The sequence below is a fragment of the Bos grunniens genome, chromosome X (genome assembly GCF_055505025.1).
Source record: "Bos grunniens cultivar Pamir isolate PY7600 chromosome X, Bosgru_T2T1.0, whole genome shotgun sequence".
Taxonomy (NCBI): Eukaryota; Metazoa; Chordata; class Mammalia; order Artiodactyla; family Bovidae; genus Bos; species Bos grunniens.
In genome coordinates this window covers 109,409,241-109,425,892 of record NC_141194.1, presented here as the reverse complement: position 1 = coordinate 109,425,892, position 16,652 = coordinate 109,409,241, and the positions used below count along the sequence as shown (strand labels likewise).

Sequence of the window (16,652 nt, the reverse complement as noted above, 5' to 3'; positions counted from 1 at the left end):
AGATTCCACAATCCCACTCCTTGGCATATATCTAGAGAAAACTCTAATTTACCCAAGTGTTCATAGCAGCAATATTTACAATAGCCAAGACATGGAAGCAACCTAAATTTCCATCAATAAATGAATGGATAAAGAATATGTAGTATATATACACATTGGAATGCTACTCAGCCATAAAAAAGAATGAATTGCCATTTGCAGCAACATGGATGAATCTAGAGATTATCATCCTAAGTGAAATAAGTCAGATAGAGAAAGACAAATATCATATTATATCACTTACATGTAGAATCTAAACTATGATACTAAAGAAGTTATTTACAAACATAAACAGGCTCACAGGCATAGAAAACAAACTTATGGCTACCAAAGGGGAAAGGGGAGAGAGGGATAAATTAGGCATATGGGATTAACAGATACACACCACAATGTATAAAACAGATAAACACCAAAGATTTAGTATACAGCACATGGAACTATATTCAGTATCTTGTAATAAAGCCTATAATAGAAAAGAATTTGAAGCTGTGTATCTGAAACCAACACAATATTGTAAATCAACTACAGTTAAATAAATACTAAAAAAGTTTAAAATGCTATATCATTTATATATGATAAAAATATAATACTTAGAACAAAGTTAATAAAATATATTCAAACCTATATCCTGAAAACTACAAAAACAAACTTTACCCTTGCGCCAAAGACAAATGTCATCTAAATATGTATCAAAGACATAAATCAAAGAACTTAAACGATAAAATTCTGGAAGAAAACAAATGAAAGGATCATTATGAATCTAGTTAAGGTGAATACTTCTCAGAATACAAAAAAAAAGTCATATAGAAAGCCTACATAGAAAAATTTAAAAGGTCACATAACAGGAGAAAATATTTTCAAAACATATTTTTAAAGAATTATATATATATACACACACATACATATATATATACACACACAATTCAATAATAGGAGTACAAACATCCTGATTTTCATGGACATTTCTCCAAAAAACATACAGAGATGGCCAATAAGCACATGAACATGTTCAGTATTATAGTCACGTGCTGTGCTGTCGCTCAGTCATGTCCAACTCTTTGCAACCCTAAGGACTGTAGCCCTCCAGTCTCCTCTGTCCATGGGATTCTCCAGGCAACAATACTAGAGTGGGTTGCCATGCTCTCTTCCAGGGGATCTCCCCAACATAGGAATTGAACCCACCTCTCTTACATCACCTGCATTGGCAGACAGGTTCTTTACCACTAGCGCCACCTGAGAAGCCCATCATGAGTCACAGAGTTCTGCAAATTAAACCACAGTGAGCTACCACTACACATTCACTCTAGGCTAAAAGAAAATGAACCAAAATAAAAAGGTAATAAACAGAAGTCAATTACTTTCTTATATACCAGCAATGAACAACTGAAATTTGAAATTAAAAACAACACTATTTAAATCAGTACCAAAAGATGAAATATATATAACTTTAAAAAAATATATATGTAAGATCTATAAGAGGAAACTACAAAACTTCGATGAAAGAAATCAAGAAGATCTAAATAAATGGAGAGATGTTTCATATTCATGGATATGAAGATATAATACTATTAGATTCTGTTCTTGCCAACTTGATCTACAGATTTGGCACAATTCCAATCAAAACTACTGGATGTCCCTTCAGATGGTAAAGAATCCTCCTGCAATGTGGGAGACCTGGGTTCAGTCTCTGGGTTGGGAAGATTTCCTGGAGTAGGGCCTGGCAACCCATTCCAGTATTCTTGCCTGGAGAATCCCCATGGACGGAGGAGCCTGGCAAGCTACAGTCCATGGGTTGCAAAGAGTCAGACACACTGAGAGACTAAGCACACACAGCACCATCAAAATCCCACCAAGATTTTTGTGGATCTCAATAAACTAATTCTAAAGTTTATATGGAAAGGCAAAAGACCCAGAATAATCAAGCAATACTGAAGAAGAGGAATACAACTAAAGGACTGATACTACACAATGGCAAAAATTACTATAAAGTTATTGTAATCAAGAGAGTTTGGTATTGGTGAAAGGATACACAAATAGATCAATGGAAAAGAATAGAAAGCCCAGAAATAGATCCACAAATATAGTCAAGTGATCTTCGACAAAGGAGCAAAGGCAATTCATTGGAAAAAGAAAACTCTTTTCAATAAATGGTGCTGGACAACTGGATATCCACAAATACAAAAATGAATCTAGACCCAGACTTTATACCAATATGGATCACACACATAAATGTAAAATGCAAAAGTATAAAACTTCTAGAAGATAAAATAGGAGAAAATATAGGTGACCTTGTTCTTGGTGATGAATTTTTAGATTTCATACCAAAAGCACAATCCATGAAAGAAAAAAAAATGATAAATTGGATTTCATTAAAATAAAAAATGCTTGCTTTGAGAAAGGCACTGTTAAGAGAATGGAAACACAAGATAGACTGGGAGAAAATGTTTGCAAAGACATATATATGAGAAAGAATTTGTGCCCAAAATATTCTAAGAACTCTTAAAATTCTAAAATAAGAAAATAAGTAACTCAGTTAAAAATAGGCAAAAGATCTGAAAAGACACCTGAGCAAAGACTATATAATATATGAATAGCAAATAAGCATATGAAAAGACATTCAACTCATATGTCATTAGGGAATTGCAAAGTAAAACAACGAGATGACACTACAAATCTATTAGAGCAACTAAATTCCAAAACACTGACAACAATTGCTGATGATAATATGGAGCGACAAGAACACTCACTCATTGCTGGTGGGAATGCAAAATGGTGCAGCCACGGTGGAAGACACTTTGGCAGTTTCCTACAAAGCTAAACATAGTCTAACCATGTGATCCAGCAATTGTGTGCCTTAGTATTTACCCAAATGAGTTGAAAACATTATCTGCACAAAAACCTACACATGAATGTTTATAGCAGCTTCATTCATAATTGCCAAAACTTGGAAGCAACCACAATGTCCTTCTATAGTAAACGGGAATAAAAGACTGTGGTACATCTGGCCAATGGACTATTATTTGTCAATAAAAAGAAATGAGCTATAAAACCTTGAAAATACATGGAAGATCCTTAACTACACATTACTAAGTGAAAGAAGCCAGTCTGAAAAGGCTACATACTGTAAGATTCCAACTGTATGACATTCTGGAAAAAGCAACAGTAAAGAGACAGTAAAAAGATAAGTGTGGTTGCTAGGGGTTCAGGAGAGAGAGAGGGTAAGTAGAACACAGAGTATATGTAGGGTGGTAAAATATTCTGTATACTGTGATAATGAACACATGGCATACACTTGTTAAAACTCATATAACTGTAGGACACAAAGAATGAACCCAAATTCAGAACTATGGACTTATTTCATGATTATATCAATATTAGTTTATCAGTTTTAACAAATGTGCTACATTAATGCAAAATGTCAGTAGTAGAGAAAACTGAGGGGGAACAGATAAAGTAACTCTCCATACATTCTCTTCAGTTTTTTGTATATCTAAAACTTCTCTAACACTTAAGTTTAATAATTAAAAAAACACTGAAAATGCCAAGTGTAGGTGGGGATGTTGAGCAACTAGGACTCTTATATGCTGCTAGTAGGAATACAAAATGGTATAGCTACTTTGGAGAACAGTTTGACAGCTTCTTATAAAAGTATTCAATTGCTATATAACCCAGAAATTATCCTCAGAGAGAATTTCAATGCAAATATATGTGCAAACAAAAACCTGTATAAGAACATTTATAACAGAATTACTTACAATAGCAAAAAAGTGGAAAACACCCAAACGTCCATCAACTAATGAATAAATACACTACTCAACAATAATAAATAGGGGCTTCCCTGGTAGTCCAGTGGCTAAGACTCTGTGCTCCCAATGCAGGGGACCCAGGTTAGATCCTTGGTCAGGGAACTAGATCCCACATGCCACAACTAAGACCTGGCACAGCCAAATAAATAAACATTTTAATAAAACAATAGTAAAGAACAAACTGCTCATACATACAATTACAGAGATGAATCATAAAAACATGTACCTGTGATGGATTCATTTTGATATTTGGCAAAACTAATACAATTATGTAAAGTTTAAAAATAAAATAAAATTAAAAAAAAAAAAAAAAAACATGTGCTAAATGAAAGAAGCCAAATACAAAAGGCTACATACTATATGACTCCATTTATATATTACAGAAGAAGCAAAACTATAAAGACAGATAAATTCTTTCCCAGATAACTGACTGCAAACAGGCACAAGTGACCTTTTTGAGGGGAGGGAAATTTTCTGTATCTTTATTGCAGTGGTGGTCATGGTTATCTGATCATATACATCTGTCGAAATTTTGAAATGTGTACTCTCAAGGGTACATTTTATTTCATGAGAAGTGTGTCTTAATAAATTTGAGTAAAAAATTGAAGATGCCTAGGAATATATCTTCGGAGAAGGCAATGGCACCCCATTCCAGTACTCTTGCCTGGAAAATCCCATGGACGGAGGAGCCTGGTAGGCTGTAGTCCACTGGGTTGCTAAGAGTCAGACACGACTGAGTGACTTCACTTTCACTTTTCACTTTCATGCATTGGAGAAGGAAATGGCAACCCACTCCAGTGTTCTTGCCTGGAGAATCCCAGGGACGGGGCAGCCTGGTGGGCTGCTGTCTATGGGGTCGCACAGAGTCGGACACGACTGAAGCGACTTAGCAGCAGCAGCAGGAATATATCTTATACATAAAAGTATTAATAAAACTATAAATCTCTATCAAAGATTATAAAAATAGAATTTAAATAATATTGAGATACACTATTCATAAGTAGTAAATCTCTTTATCAAAAATATGCCAATTCTGCTTGAATTCATTCTACATATTCAATAAAATTGGAAGAAAAATCAGCATGATTTTATTGGAATTTGACAATCTTATTTTAAAAATTAAGTTAAAGGGAATAAAGGGCCAAAAATAATCAAGACAACTCAGAAAGAACAAGAAAAATGGTGTGGGTGTGGGTAACTGCAGAGAATGAAAAATAACTTGACCTTACAAAATAATCAAGATTGATATAAAGCATTCATAATTAAAACAACACAAGTGTACACAAATGGATTAATAGAGCATATAGACAGGCCAGAAATAGATGCAAGCATCTATGGAAATTAGGTTATATGATGGACTTTACATTGTAAATCAGTTGTGTATAAATTAACAAATGATATTTGACATAGAAAAAAATCGACCTATATTTCACATCACATGTAAAAATAAAATCCAGATGTTCTTAAAAAGTGAAGCAAAATGTTTTAAATTTTAAAGAAAATTTGGAGAAAGTCTTTTATGTTGATGGAATAAGAAAATACTTCTTAAATATGACACAAAAATAACAATTCATGAAGGAAAAAATTCATAAATTTATAATGAAAATCTAAAATTTCTATACTAAAAATGACCCTATAAACAAACAGAAAGCCAAGGTGACATATTAGAAGCAGATATATGCAACATATATAACTGACAAATAATTAGTATCCAGAATATAAAAAGAACTCTTTTACAAATCAGTTAGTAGAAAGTGACCAAACAAAAAATAAGCAAATGTGGGTGGCTCTGCATGTTATATTTTGAAAGGATATGGGAAAAAATGAAGCTGGGCCTAGACTCAAAGGGAAGATAAAGTTTATCTGCAATGTTTTATTTCATTAAGACATATCTGAACAAGAAATAACAAAATGCTAATAACACTTGTTCATTCTGAGAAAGCATATATGTGGTTATTTGCTCATTGTTTTACATACTTCTGAGTCTCCTTGTCAATATTTTAAATTCTTCAAAGTTAAAAAATAGAAGAAAACAAACATGTAAAAAATTTATAATAATAAATTTGAGTTAAGTGGAAGGAATGAAAGTTAAAATTATAAATAACATTTTCTCTGTATGTATAGAGAGATCCAGTTCATAAAATTAAAAACATAAAATAGATGTTACTGCTATTATATACTCTCTATGCATGCATGCAAAACTGCTTCAATCATGTCTGACTCTGTATGACACTATAGACTGTAGCCCACCAGGCTCCTCTGTCCATGGGATTCTTCAGGTAAGAATACTGGAGTGGGTTGCTGTGCCCTCCTGCAGGGAATCTTCTCAATCCAGGGATCAAACCTGCATCTCCTGCATTGCAAGTGGATTCTTTACCTACTGAGCCACTCGGGAAGCCCCTATACACTCTATATAGTTATACAAATTAAGTAGAAGAGCTGAGGTAATAAAAACTGCAACTGCAATAAGATTTAAACTTTGCAACTAGATCAAGAAGAGACAAGCTAGAAGAAATGAAAAACAGAAAAAGAAACCCAAAGAGAACATACTAAATATAATAATTTGTACTATAATATATAATATGGTATCACAGAATGGTCAGAAAGAATGCTTTATTCAATATTTGGTACTGTAAAACCACTTAAGAGGAAAACAATTTTGAAAAGTACCTCACACCACAATAAATTCCAGGGGGATTAAACAATTAAACATAAGCAATAAAAATGAAAACACAATCCATTCAAACACTTATCCCATTTTGGATAAGGAAAAACTTCTTAAATATTAATTTATCAGAAAAAAAATACAAATGAAAAGAGACAGAGGCATAAATAATTACATAAAAGCTAATTTGTACATTAAAGTTAAATTAAAACACAATCTGGAAAATACATTCCACATATACCCCAGAAGAAAGATCTGCTGCTACTGCTGCTGCTAAGTCGCTTCAGTCGTGTCTGACTCTGTGTGACCCCATGGACGGCAGCCTACCAGGCTCGCCTGTCCCTGGGATTCTCCAGGCAAGAACACTGGAGTGGGTTGCCATTTCCTTCTCCAATGCATGAAAGTGAAAAGTGAAAATGAAGTCGCTCAGTCGTGTCCGACCTTCAGCAACCCCATGGACTGCAGCCTTCCAGGCTCCTCTGTCCATGGGATTTCCAGGCAAGAGTACTGGAGTGGGCTGCCATTGCCTGAAGAAAGATCTAATGTCTAGTACATGCACACATTGTCCCCACAAGTGAATAAGAAACACTTAAGTTCTCAAAAGAAAAATGCATATAGGTCATCAATACATGCTTACAGGAAGGAAACAAAAGTGACCAGGAAACACAGGAAAGTATCCATGCTAACTATAATAAAAGAAACATATTAAAATTATAGAATACTGTTTTGCCTCTATCAGATTGGCAAAGAATTTAAACATGTGAATGTATGGCAAAAACCACCACAATATTGTAAAGTAATTAGCCTCCAATTAAAAAAAAAGAATAACAATACCCAGTACTGGCATAGGATTACTAGCAGAAATTGGCCATCTTATACAGTAGGACAACTTCACACTTATGTCAAGAACCTTTGAAAATGTAATATCCTTAGGCACAATAATATCCTTAGGCACAAAGACTCAGACACAACTGAGCAACTGAACTGAACTTAGGCACAGTAATGCCTTCATAAAAACCCATAAAACAAACAAAATAGAAAAAAAAAATCCCTGTACTTGACAGGCTTACCTTTTAATACAAGGATTCAGGTAACAAATAAATAAAATATCTAGTCTGTTAGGTGATGATACAGACCAGAGAGAAAAAATAAGGCAAGAAAGGAAAAAAGTAAGTGTTAAGGGAGAAGAGTTTTCATTTTTATGTTACAGTTGTTACAGAAGACCTCATCGAGGTGACATTGAATAAAAACCTGAATGGGGCAAGGTTCAAAGAAGCAAAGATTTATGCATAAGGGTATATACATTGCAAGGCTATTTATGATAACTTACAAGTGAAAATAATTTAAATGACCAATATAGGATCTCTTAAATAAATTGGGTATAAATTTTACAACTGAAAATTATGTACAGTAGCTGTTAGAATTGTTTGAAGGCTGCTGAATCACATGGGAAATGCTCACAATATGATACCAATGGAGAAACCACATATAAAATAGAATATAAGGTATGATCTCAATCATGTAAACATGGAAACATCTGGAAGGAAGTAGAACAAGTTATCTTTGGGCTAGGTATTCAGAGGTGATTTGTATTAGCTTCTCTCCATTTTCCAAATTTTCTGAGGCTGTTTTACTTTTATATCTGGAAAAAATCTGTTTAAAGGCAGATTTTATAGCCTCAAGGTAGATTAATAAATGTGCAAAATGTTTTGAACGATGGCACTTATCAGCCATGCCTTGAGTACAGAGTCCAGATTTCCAGATTTGGACACTGTGTGTTAAGTATGATACTGAAAATTGAAGTATCTCAAGTAGAAGATACTCAAAATATATGTCATATGAGCTTCTCTTGTACTATTTTAAAAAGTTATTTTATGCTATGATCACTTACATAATCCATTCCCATCCACCTCCCCTTCCTTTCAAAAAAATCTGTGTAATACTTGATTTCTTTTAAGAAATCATTTTCTAAAGAGAAAAAGCACCCTTCAAAATATACTTCCTGGAGATTTTTATTCTTCCTTCTGTGTATGGTGAGGAGACATACTGTGTATAAATGTCAATATTTTAAAAGCCACGTTTGAAATATAAAAGGTGTTTTTCTATTACCAACCAATATTTCCCTTTATCATATATGTTCCCCCTAGGAAGAGACAACATTTAAGAACATGAGTTAATCATCTTGCCTCTATTTCACAGTATACTGTACCATTTTTTTTTCAGTACTCTTAGTGTATTTCAAACCAGCAATAGTAGAAATATCATCCAATACCCAGATTTACTACAGATTTTAGAATACAATCAGTTCTGTCCTTAGCTAACAAGACAGTCATGATTTCAGCAATCTCATAAATGGAACAATAAAAGGGTCTTGCTGTGATCTCTTTCAGACCCTGTGAATTATTCCACCGAAGTTAGCAACCTTCAGAATTCCATATAAAATCCTGTGTTTCTTAAATAAATAACTGGGCCTGAACTACCTGCACAGGACCATTAGAATATAGTACAGAATAGAGCATGAACCACAGAACCTTACAGTTGGGAGTCTTTATAAATCATCCAGGTCTAATCCAACCCTCCTCATTTTACCATTAGAAGCTCAAATAAGACAGGTGATTTGTCACAAGAAACTAAGCCTCTATGCCAGGACTAGAACCTAGGAGTAGGCTATCCAAAATCCTATTTAAGAGAGATCTTTAATATCTAATTATTCATCATTTTTAAAATCAAGTGCCTCTTTCTCTAATTTATAGAATGGGGAAAGTTGGGAGGTCTGGAAAGAGTCCTGGCTCATTGACAGTTTCAGCTGTGCAACACGACATGTAATCTTTCCTTACAGCACTATCATCGGTTGAACATCTGCAAAATGGATACGCATCACCCAGTCTTAACTGTTAGGAAGCACTGTGAGCATCAAAATGGGGGAGGACTGTTAGAAGCAGGGTATCGTGTCTCAGTACATTCAACTTCTGTGAAAAGTCTAACATGTTGACCACACCTTCCTTCTTAAAGCAGTACATTTTCCTCTATACACTGATGGCAAAATACAATTATATAGTTCAGTAGCTTGTAGAATAAAGTCTATCTCCACATCTAAACCATGAGCCCCAAAGTGACAACAACCATGTCTATTTTGGTCACTATTATATGGGACATGCTTAGTCAATCTTATGTAGTCACAAAATATTTGTTCAATCAGTGGATAAGGCCTCTCTTCTCTTGGCTCTTTCACAATACTGCTGCTGCTGCTAAGTCGCTTCAGTCATGTCTGACTCTGTGCGACCCCATAGACGGCAGCCACCAGGCTCCCCTCATCCTTGGGATTCTCCAGGCAAGAACACTGAAGTGGGTTGCCATTTCCTTCTCCAATGCATGAAAGTGAAAAGTGAAAGTGAAGTCGCTCAGTCATGTCCGACTCTTAGCAACCTGATGGACTGCAGCCTACCAGGCTCCTCCGTCCATGGGATTCTCCAGGCAAGAGTACTGGAGTGGGTTACCAGTGCCTTCTCCATTCACAATACTGTACTCCCCTAATTTTCCTTCTACATGTCTGATGTCTCCTCCTTCATAGCTTTCATACAAACTGATATTTGTTTTCCCTTTCCTGATGGCTCACATGGTAAAGAATCTGCTCACAATGTGGGAGACCCGGGTTTAATCCCTGGGGTCAGGAAGATCCCCTGGAGAAGGGAATGGCTACCTACTCCAGTTTTTCTTGCCTTGACAATTCCTTGGACAGATAAGCCTGGTGGGCTATATAGTCCATGGGGTCGAAAAGAGTCAGACAGGACTGAGCAGCTAACACTTTGGGCTTCCCAAGTGGCGCTGGCGGTACAGAGCACGTCTGCCAATGTAGGAGACATGAGAAACGTAGGTTCAGTCTCTAGGTTGGGAAGATCCCCTGGAGGAGGGCATGGCAACCCACTCCAGTATTCTTGCCTGAAGAATCCCAAGGATAGAGGAGCCTGGTGGGCTACAGTCCACAGGGTCGCAAAGAGTCGAACACGACTGAAGCGACTTAGCATGTACACATCCTAAGATAAGCATTCTCCAAAGAAATCCTTAGATCCTTTTTTTTCTACTTCAAGTTTTGCTTCTTTATCGATAACTCTCAAATCCCTCTCTCCAGATAAGTTCTTTCCAGAGCTCCAATCCCATATTTTTTTCCAACTGTGCCCAGTACTTCTTGGTGGGCTATAGCAATAGTACTACCTGTGTGACCTCACTCAAATCAAGTCACTCCACCTCCAAGGATCAGATTGCTCATCCATAAAATAAGGGAGATGACTCTACTACATAAAGAGCAAAGTCCTAAGTTTCCAAGCTAGCATTCAATATTATTTATAGTGAAGCCCTCCAAGTACCTCACAAAACATTTATCACATACTTACCATACTCCAATGCAACTGAATTCACTGTTCCCAATACATTTTTCTGGCCTCTGCCTAGAACACCTTTCCCATCCCCCAAACTCTCTCCACAGTTTGTCCAATTTTCAAAACCCAGTTCAAATGCTACTTCCAGGAAGCTGTTTTTGATCTCTTTGGCTGCAAGCCCTTTCCTTCTTTTATGAGTGTGGCTCTCATAGTATCATAGTTGTTTGTGTATTTCTTCTCTCTCCTATTTGACTGTGTCATCTTGGAGGGCAGAGACTATTCCTAAATCAGTCTGTGTCTCCCACATTTTCTTTGGTCCATAATGTGCTCGTAATAATCTTATACGAATAGATTCAGTTAAAGTCATATCAGCCTCCTTGCTTGAAAGCCTTCAATCAGTCCCTTTGTTTCTAGAATAAAGGCCAAAATCCTTACAGTGTCCCACTCCAGCCATCCCAGAGTTTGCTCAATTTTCCAAAGTCACTATGCTTCTCTCATCCTAGGATCCTCATGCGTGCTCTTCCCTTCATCTAGAAAACTACTCCATCCCTTCTATCACCGTCACCCCACCCGCATGTCTTTATTCAGCCTTAATATTACTTCCTCAAGGAAGGTTTTCTTAAACCCCAAACCAGATCAGATTTCCTCTGTTATATACCTTCCTAGCCCTACTCCACCCATACTTTTCCTTTAAAACATGTGTTGCTGACTGAAATAACACAGTTGTGTGATTATCTGATTTATTACCTCTTCCCCATCAGACTACAAGCCCCAAATAAGCAAGTACCATGTCTGTGTAGCTTACCTTTCTAACATCTGCACGGTGCTTAACCATATCACTGAATAAATAGCTGTTGAATGACTGAACTGATGAATGACTGGGTTAAAGGTAAAAATTTGGGACCTAGAATGTAGAAAAATATTTTCTTATCTTCCTATAATTCCTTCAAAGTAAAATTAAGATGCCTGGTAGCTATCTGGGACAGGTGAGCTTGCCTTCTAATTCAACATAAGAAATTTGTAAAAATACGATGAATATTGCCCCCCAAAATGCTGGAAAGAAAACAAAATTACTTTTAAAATGAACATATGGCCCCAAAAGTCATCACTAGCACCAACTCGTCTGTTCCTTTAATTTAACAAGCACCTACTTTATGCCATATACTATGATAGTGTCTGACGTTACAATAAACTGGACTGATACAGCCCCCTACTAGCTTGAAATATATAATCTAAGAGTGGAATTTATAGAAGCTTTTAAAAACCCGTTATTGCAGTCACAACACCCAACTAATGCTACTTTGAGAGGATATTAAATTTTCCATCAAAGGAGATACTAACCTGAGGGTGAAAGATCATTTGGCAGGGATTATTTAGAAACTATAACTGGGCCCAATCTGAGCCTCTTAAATTAGATAGATGGGCAGGTAGCCTAGAACAGTGCTGCTCGAAGTGTGGTCCAAGGATCATTGCTTATCTACAAACTATTATTACTAGACAGCAATGACCTAAGTATAAAAATTGAGAAGCACACACATGCAGAAATTGAGAATATGTACTTACAAAATGTAGCAACTCAACTTGAAAAAAATTAATTTTATGTCTGTTGAATCTAACAATAAAATGATAGCGTATATTTTGCATGGCTTTTATTTTTCTAGTAATTCATACTTAATGTATTTTACTAAAGAAACTATCTGTGGTGGATTGGGAAATTTTAAAAAACTGGTTCTTCACCTAGATAGTTTGAAAAACACTGGACATCTAGGTTGCTTCCATGTCCTGGCTATTATAAACAGTGCTGCGATGAACATTGGGGTACACGTGTCTCTTTCCCTTCTGGTTTCCTCAGTGTGTATGCCCAGCAGAGGGATGGTATGGGGAGGGAGGAGGGAGGAGGGTTCAGGATGGGGAACGCATGTATACCTGTGGCGGATTCATTTTGATATTTGGCAAAACTAATACAATTATGTAAAGTTTAAAAATAAAATAAAATTAAAAAAAAAAAGAAAAGCACTGGAACAGCAGTTTAAGGATTACCTGTCATTTTGTTGAAAATGCAAAACTCAGGTTCCCACCCCAGACCCTCGGAATCGGAATTAACATTTTAACAAGATCCTCAGGGGATTCTTTTGCACGTTCAAGTTTGAGAAGAACTGGCCTAGATGATTTCTGAAGTCCCTTAGAACCCTGAGATTTTACAATTTACTTCAGACAGAGAATTGCAGAGCTGAAAACCCCTCAGAGAAGCTGAGATCCATGCAGAGGAAATCATGTGTCTAACGTAACTGGCAATTTTTTCAGAGCTAGCAATAGAACTCAACTTTCCTAACAACCAGGTCAGTTTTCCACTCCAACACACCACATGCTCACTCCTATTCCACCCAGTCCCCCTCTGTACCATCCCCTCAGTGATGTCATTGTTCCTGAGACACTGATATAACAATTTATTCTTCTATCTTTTATATACTATGAATCTTGAATCACAAGATTCCAAATGTTTCCTTTATAATTATGGTTAACCCTTTCTTCCCAAATCTTCCCACATGCTTATTCTCTGCCTGCTATATGGACATTCTGGGGCTTCAGAAGAAATAGCACTGATTTCTGGTTTTTGGAAAAGAACAGAGACCATCTTTGTTCCCATCAGTCCACTTGATACCAGATAGCAAGCTTTTCCAAGGAAGAGAACATACAAGATTAAGGCTGCTTTACAAAACTCAGTATGATCAGTCTGTGGCTGACAAACAAGAGAATGGTATAATAGGCCATATTAATAAAAGTCTAGTCCCCCAAATGAGACACATGATGATCCCTTCCTTGTGGTCCTGTCAGATTCAAGGCTTGAGGGGAGAGATACAGCTGTCTTCAACTATCTAAGGCACTATTATTAAGAAGCAAATTTGTTCTAGAAAGTCCCAAAGAACCAACGAAGAGACGTTACAGGGAGATAGACATTGGCTTATAACAGGGATTACTTCCTGACAGTATAGAAGGAGCCACCTAATGAGCTCTCTGTCACTCCAGGGAGTTCAAATAGAAATTAGTCAAAGAATTGGATGCTTAGGACAAATTCAAGTACTGGGTGGAGAAGTAAAGCTTAATAACCTTTAGGGATCCTTCCAGTTCCAAGGTTTTAGTACTCTACAATTTTCAGAACAAGGTGACTCGAAGCTCTCAGAAGAAAAGAGCGACAGCTGGTCCTAAAAGGAGTCTTTAGCTGGATGTTAGATGGATGAGGCCATGACAATGGAAAAATGAAGTCTTTCCTGGCATTCTTTTCAAAGGAAAGCAGGCTGTCCAAGGAAAGTCTTTTGGGCAGCCCCTCTAGGAAATCCAGATGAGGCTTGGCTCCACAATAGCTAGACACTATGCCCCACTCTAAATTCCTGTTACTTTACACAAGGACTCTGCTGCTGCTAAGTCACTTCAGTCGTGTCCGACTCTGTGTGACCCCACAGACGGCAGCCCACCAGGCTCCCCCCTCCCTGGGATTCTCCAGGCAAGAACACTGGCGTGGGTTGCCATTTCCTTCTCCACTGCATGAAAGTGAAAAATGAAACTGAAGTCGCTCAGTCATGTCCGACTCTTAGCGACCCCATGGACTGCAGCCTACCAGGCTCCTCCGTCCGTGGGATTTTCTAACCAAGAGTACTGGAGTGGGTTGCCATTGCCTTCAATGACAAAGGACTCTACTACTTTCCAAAAAAGAATTGCCAGGCAGCACCCTTTCTAGTATACCTACACTTGCCTAACAGACGAGGGTAGAAAATTCTCCCCAGGGAGGCAGTGGTGCTTAGTGGTCAAGACTGTACATTCTGGAACCAGGTTGCCTGTGTTCTAATTCCCAGTCAGGGCATTTAATTGCTAAACGTCTCTGTGCCTCAGTTTCCTCATCACTAAGAAAAATGATAGTATCTTGCTTCATATGGTTAATGTAAGAATAATACATGTTAAAGTCACAGCCGAAGATTTGAAACATTGTAAGCACTCAACAGTGTCAGCAATTGGCATTGCAGGTGTTATAATTACTACCACGGGTACAGCTGTGTCGCCAACTCAAAGAGCCCCCATCAAGCAACCAGATCTTCACCCCGACCAATTCAGAGAGGATATACTACAAGAGCTTTAGCCAACCCTTGCATAGCTACAGACACCCAGAACCTACTGACCCTCAATAAATCATACCATTCACACCAATCAGCTCTTCACCCTGCACTCTCTAAATCCAACAGCCACCCCTCCCCCAGTCCTCCTGCCTAAGCCACCCGCAGCCACAGCCAGAGGAGCAGCAAACTGGAAATTCAGTTCCAGACAAACCATCAGGTGTTTCTTCCCTCCCAAGGACAGAGCTGGACCTAATACCAAGCCTGCCAGTTGATGGGGTGGGATATCTGAATCCTGGGTCTAGCCTATCAGCTTAACTACCTGGAATGGGGAGTGGGCAGGCAATGGGCTTCCCACAGAGAAGCAAGGGAAACCTCCCAAGTTTGTGAAGGAACTCAGGCCCAAAGAGCCTCTTAAGGGAAGGGGGGAGGTCTCCACCTGCTTTCAAAGGAAACAGTTATTTACAACTTTCTACTCACTTGCATCTGGGGGAGGTAATAGGGAGAGGGGAAAGGGACTACAATGTATTCTCCTTTCTCATTTCCAGCAAGGAGAAGCAGCTGCAGAGAAAGAGTTAAAGGAGCAAGGAAGCTCCAGCCATTACCCCATCCCTGTGCTTAGGGCTGTCTGGGGGGTCATGACAGTGCTTTCTGCTCTGGCTAGGGGCCACTCGGTGTCTTTCTGCAGCAGCTGCCGGCCCCCCAAGCAATTTGCAAGGTCAATGCTGACCTGCTTCCTAAAAGGAACAAAACAATTCACTGACAATGAAGCAAATAGCGCATACACCAACCACATCGCAAACCCCTCTTCCTCAAATCAGGTTTTACCCCTGTGTCTCCCTGCCCAGATGCCGACTCTGGGCTTCCACCAGCCCCACTGGGAAACCCAGGATAGCATCACAGCTGCAGAGCATGTCTCGCCTCGCTGGCCAACCCAAGGAGACTCTCCGTACGGGGGAGAGATGTTATCGCTTAAGGAGACCTGAGCTTGGGGGAGGGGGAAGGAGGGAAAGCTATGTTTCTTACCAAGCGCCACAGTCACTTCCCCGAAGCGGAGAGAAGAGAAGGATGAACGAACTGAAACAAGTTGGAGGTTGAGCCCTCACAGAGCTCGGCTTCCTCTTCTGTTTCTCTGGGTCTCTCCCTGGTCCCTCTCCCGTCTGTCTCTCTGGTTTGCTCGCTAGCTTGCGCGCGCTCACGCTCTCCGTCTCTCTCTCTCTCACCCTCCCTTCCTTCCTCTCTCTCTCCCCCTCTCTCGCTCCCTTCTCTTCTCTCTCTCTCCCCCCCCCCCACCTCCCTTCCCACTTCCCCTCCCCCTTTGCTGGTTTTGGATTCACCACTGCTTGGTGCTGAGCACGCGGCTGTGCTGGGGCTCAGAATACAGCGCTGCAAAGGTTTGCATCTGTGGTTGTTTTAGGAAAGACTAAAGTAGTATTTGATTCTTTAAGCTATCCAGCAGAGAAACAGGGAAGCTCTGAGAGAAGGGGAAGAGCAAAGGAAGCAAAGGGAAAGGAAAGAGAGCATAAAGGATAAGAGCGAATAGGAGGATAAAGGAAGTATGGATTACCATACTTGATGTGTGATGCTTACTAGCTAGCTGCTCCTAGACGGAAGATAAATGGTCTGTCTCCCTTTCATCCCTATGGGCGCGCCTTAGCCC

General features: G+C 38.5%; 1 protein-coding gene and 1 pseudogene across 2 annotated transcripts in view; both read right to left on the bottom strand.

Annotated features, from left to right (window-relative positions):
• The window catches only part of LOC147341145 (transcriptional repressor p66-alpha-like), a 33,274-nt pseudogene extending 17,368 nt beyond the window's left edge, over positions 1-15,906 (bottom strand).
• Positions 1-16,278, bottom strand: part of GABRA3 (gamma-aminobutyric acid type A receptor subunit alpha3) — a 242,931-nt gene extending 226,653 nt beyond the window's left edge. For both annotated transcript variants that reach the window (XM_086388135.1, XM_086388136.1), the window contains exon 1: positions 16,019-16,278. The gene's annotated coding sequence lies outside the window, so the exon portion shown is untranslated. The remainder of the gene's footprint in view (positions 1-16,018) is intronic.
• Between the last annotated feature and the right edge of the window lie 374 nt (positions 16,279-16,652).